This window comes from Sorghum bicolor, chromosome 8 (genome assembly GCF_000003195.3).
Source record: "Sorghum bicolor cultivar BTx623 chromosome 8, Sorghum_bicolor_NCBIv3, whole genome shotgun sequence".
Classification (NCBI taxonomy): Eukaryota; Viridiplantae; Streptophyta; class Magnoliopsida; order Poales; family Poaceae; genus Sorghum; species Sorghum bicolor.
The window spans coordinates 16,560,501-16,565,106 of record NC_012877.2 but is presented as its reverse complement, the minus strand read 5'-3'; positions in this window follow the sequence as shown (position 1 = coordinate 16,565,106).

Below are 4,606 nucleotides of genomic sequence, written 5' to 3'. Positions count from 1 at the left end.
GAAGAAGAAGGATCCAGGATGCCCCACTATTGATTGCTCGATCGGAAACTAACACTTCAACAATGCACTTTGTGATCTCGGAGCAAGTGTCAGTGTGATGCCAGCATCAGTCTACAAAAAGCTTGAGCATACGACCCTAGAACCAACATCAATGTGCCTGCAACTAGCAGATCAATTAGTTCGACACCCGTTGGGCATCGCCGAAAACATTCCAGTCAAGATCAGAGATTTCCTTGTGCCAGTAGACTTCGTGGTACTGGACATGAGTCCTGACTCAAAAGTGTCCATTATCCTTGGAAGGCCATTTCTGAGCACTGCCAATGCCCACATTGATGTCGGGAAAGGAGAAATCAAGTTCAACATCAACGAAAAAGAAGAACACTTCACATTGAAACCCAGACCAGAGAGAGACCCTATAGTGAAGAAAGTTCATGAAGAACCACTGGAGACACCATCTCTGGAGGAAGGTAATTCAGAAGATTAAAAGATTTGGAGGTCCAGCTTGGGGGACCTAAAAATCCCAAACACTCACCGGGAGGTAAATCGGTATTTATCCGCATCATTAATTCTTGCATAATTAATTCTTGCATTAGTCATATTTATTCATAATATTATTAAAATAATAAAAAGCCCCATATAAATAATATTTATGGTGTGTAACAACCCATATTTTATTAATTATTGTGGAGGCACAAAAATATTTTTTCATTATCATTTCAAATAAGTTTCAATTCTCATAGATTTTCCTGCATTATATTTAATTATAGCAATCTTCTAGAAGCATGACCCACACTCCTTGGGTCCCACATGTCATACACCACACCTCACATACATCCCATCACATTATTTGATCCACCAACATAACTCCACTCACCAGCACTTTTCCACCGGCCAACCACCACCCATGATCCATTATTTTGCGTAAGAGTTAAGCAAAGGAGGGAGTGGAGAAAGGGCAGCCAGGATGGGCACCATAAGTGGGCGCCCACCCACCTATAGATGGCGCCCACCCTGCCCTTCCTTCCTCCTATAAATTGCCACCTCCTGCCTCCAACTTCTTCACACAAGCATTCCAGAAAACCACGCAAGTTTCAATTTCCAGAGAAGGAGCTCCTGTAGTGAAGTGAGAAGAGAGTAGAGAGGAAGAGAAGAGTGGGAAAGAAGTTGGTAGTCTTTTAGTGAGAGAGTGAGTTTCACCTAGTAAGCAGTGATCCCGCTGTCCAAAGCAGATGTAAAAGTTGTTTAAGGGGAGGTTCTGCCAAAATAAAAACTTGTCTTGAACGACTAACCCCTGGACTACTGACATTCCGGGCAGCTAACCACTAACATTTTCTCTCACATTTTCCACTAGTTGTGTTTTTGCCAACTTTTGTTTACAAGATGTTCAAGAAGGTGAAGAACACAGGTGTTGGGTATTCTTAACATCATTACCAAAAGTAGACTAAGTTTTCTAATTCTAGTAACGGTGCCAAAAATGCCAAACCTATCCCTCACACCACTTAAGCCAAGTTGTCATCCCCAGCATGACATGAGAGACGCGGTATTGAAATATGCAATTGCTCTTCTAAATAAATAATGAATGGGATCTACAAGCGCACAGATTAATACCGATGTAGCATTTTAACCGGGAAGTATTCGAGGTATCGTTATTTATATTTTTACCACTGGGAAGGGATTAACAATCATCACTATTGATTACAGAATAGAGTATGAGATTGAGTATCTACCATTGCATGTATAATTGAGAACATTTATCTAACTCTTTCATACAGGGGTAAGTGTCACATAAAAGATAACAAGACTACACATATAAGGACAAAGATAATTAATCTGATCATAACTTAGCCACATATAAATATGATAAGCACCTCAATTAGATACTCTAGAAAGTCACTAGCATGGAATTAGAACGAACTACAAGAATATTTCCTAAGTTATTCTCAACTATATAGTCTAGCATTATCATAGTTAGTGCAAGCATACTTAGCAATCATTGCGAGACAAGACTACACCCATGCATAGTGATATTAGCAAGGTAAATGAGAAACATAGCAATCACTCCTCTGTAATAATATTGCTTTGCCAGCCCAATACACGAGAGGGGGACTATATAAGAATCAATGAAGCTGTCACTATCACGAACTACCCCACGATTTGGCATATTGGGTACAATCGCAGATAAATACGGTATAAGCACCACGCCTACACAATATCTATCATTTACCCATGGATCCGATGGATAAACTCTATACGATCCTAAGCATGTATATAGATCCAATCTAACTAAGCCAAGTACATAACTATGATAAACTAAGAACAATATAATCTTGAATATAAACAAGTAGAGCAAAGTCATAAGCAAAATATTAAAGTAGAACAAAGTCATATTCATAATATTGAAGAACAAAGATGATTAGAAAGCAATTAGAAGCACAATTAGAGAATTACCAAGAATCCTCTTGACAGATCCGGAAACCAATCGAAGATTGACTCCTTCTAGTTCTAATCCTATGTAGCTATGCTAATCTAGATATCTAATTGATGTGGTGGCTCTAATCTTGATCAGAGGCTTCTTCTCCCTTGAGGAATAATGAATTAGGGTTGAGAGGCTCTCTCCTCCAGGGGGCAGGGGGTCTGGTTTTATAGTCCCTTCAAGTGAATATGGGCCGTTGGATCAAACCGACTTAGATTGAACGGTTATCCTTGATCCTTTAGGTCGGTGGAGATCTCCCGAGAAACAGAGTCCTGATTGGCCTCCAAGTCAGGGCGGGCGCCCAGGGCAGGAGGGCGGGCGCCCTGCCTCTGGCCCCGTTCGGCCTCCGCTTTCTTCCCGTGGCTTTTGGAGTCTTCTAGATGTAAGATAATTGCGCGGCACGTTAATATCTCTATGTAATCCCAACGTGTGGGCCTTTCTTCCGTATTTCCTGATAACCCCCTGCAGAAATAGACAAACACCAAAACTCGTGGAATTCTGTCAGATAAAACCCTAAGTCTAGATGTTGATTTCATTTAGATCCATTTCTTTGTTTATTTGATAATTAAATTTGATGCAATATTCCTTATACATGAATGAAGAGTCTTTTATGCTATACATGATCTTGTAGATAACTAGAGTAGATTGTGACTTAGTAGATAGTAGATAACTTAAAATCCATTCTCTAGCTAATCCGACGTCACCCACATATATGAGGAGTAGTCTATTTTCTAATCGCTGTGTTATTTACCCATGAACTTATAATTCATTATCATTATCTTTATGGTTTACCCCCTGCCAAAGTAAGTGACTGTGTGACGAGTTTCTCATTAGTAATCATGTTCTTGCAAGTTTATCTCTAGTCTATGCCTTGATAGATTTTGTCCTTATTTTAATTTCATCCCTTTTGTTCTCTTAAGCAAAATTATAAATAACGATACCTGGAATACTTATCCTGGTGAAATGCTACAATGAGGTGTTTTATCTGTGCGCTTGCGGATAGAATAGATTATTTTCTAGAGAGCCTCCATATTTATAAATACCTTTGTACACTCTGGCACCATGCTGGGGATGACAACCTAGTATCTAAGAGGTGTTAGCTAGTGTCAACAAAGATCGATCAACATCCTTTCCCATCAAATATGTTGGATGCTAAGGGAAAAACCAAGGGCTTGACGTCAGAGGCAGCTGAAAGAAGTGCATCGGTGGATCCTCAACATCAGATTACTACTGATGACGCTAAAGGCAAGGGTCTGGTTCAGGAAGGAACCAGCTCAGGAAGGCCTCCCCGATCTGGCATTGTGATAACTCATAGAAGGCATCAGGAGACTTGGCAGCAACGTGAAGATCGGTATCGGCGCCAATAGGAGGACTATCGTCGGGAAGAAGAAAGACACCGACAGGAGTGGAATCGGCATAAAGATCATTGGAATTGCCCGTTCTTTATCCACTATTGGGAACAGAACATCAAGTTGCCCACTGTTAGAGACTGCCCTGAGTGCAATGGTTATGATCGGTATGATAGACCTAATCGGCAGTATCAGAACGATGATCGGCGATTTAATGGGCCGATTAGGGGAAGAGCTTCAGTTCATGATCGGTTGGGGGGCAGGCTCAGCATGCATGACAGACTTGGTGACCATGTCAGATATTTTCCTAGAGACCAAGAGGAGCTTGAAGAGATGGCCGATGCACGGGTTCCCGATGAGTTCATATTTTGCAGAGATGCTAATACTTATCGAGTGGAGTCAAGGGAAAATCATCGTCCATCGGTAAGACAGCTGCAATGGTGTCCAGAAGGGTTGACTAGAACACAGAAAAGAAGGTTGCAGCGCGAAAGACGAGAAGATTTGAGCAAAGGAGAGAATTCTGGCAAATCTGGAAATCAGCAGCAACCGGATCCTTAAGGGAAAGGGCCATCGGCAGAAGTTAACATGGTATTTATGTTACCGATGGAGTTTCTTGCGCCGTCCAGTGATGATGAGGAGCTGGATTTTTCCAACCAGATAGCTCAGTTGGCTCTGGACCCGATGATGGCTATCTTTGAAAAGCCTACCGACAATGAAAGGCAGCATCCTAAAGCCCTGTTCGTCAAAGGAAGGGTGGATGGGCGGCCGATGACCAAGATTTTAG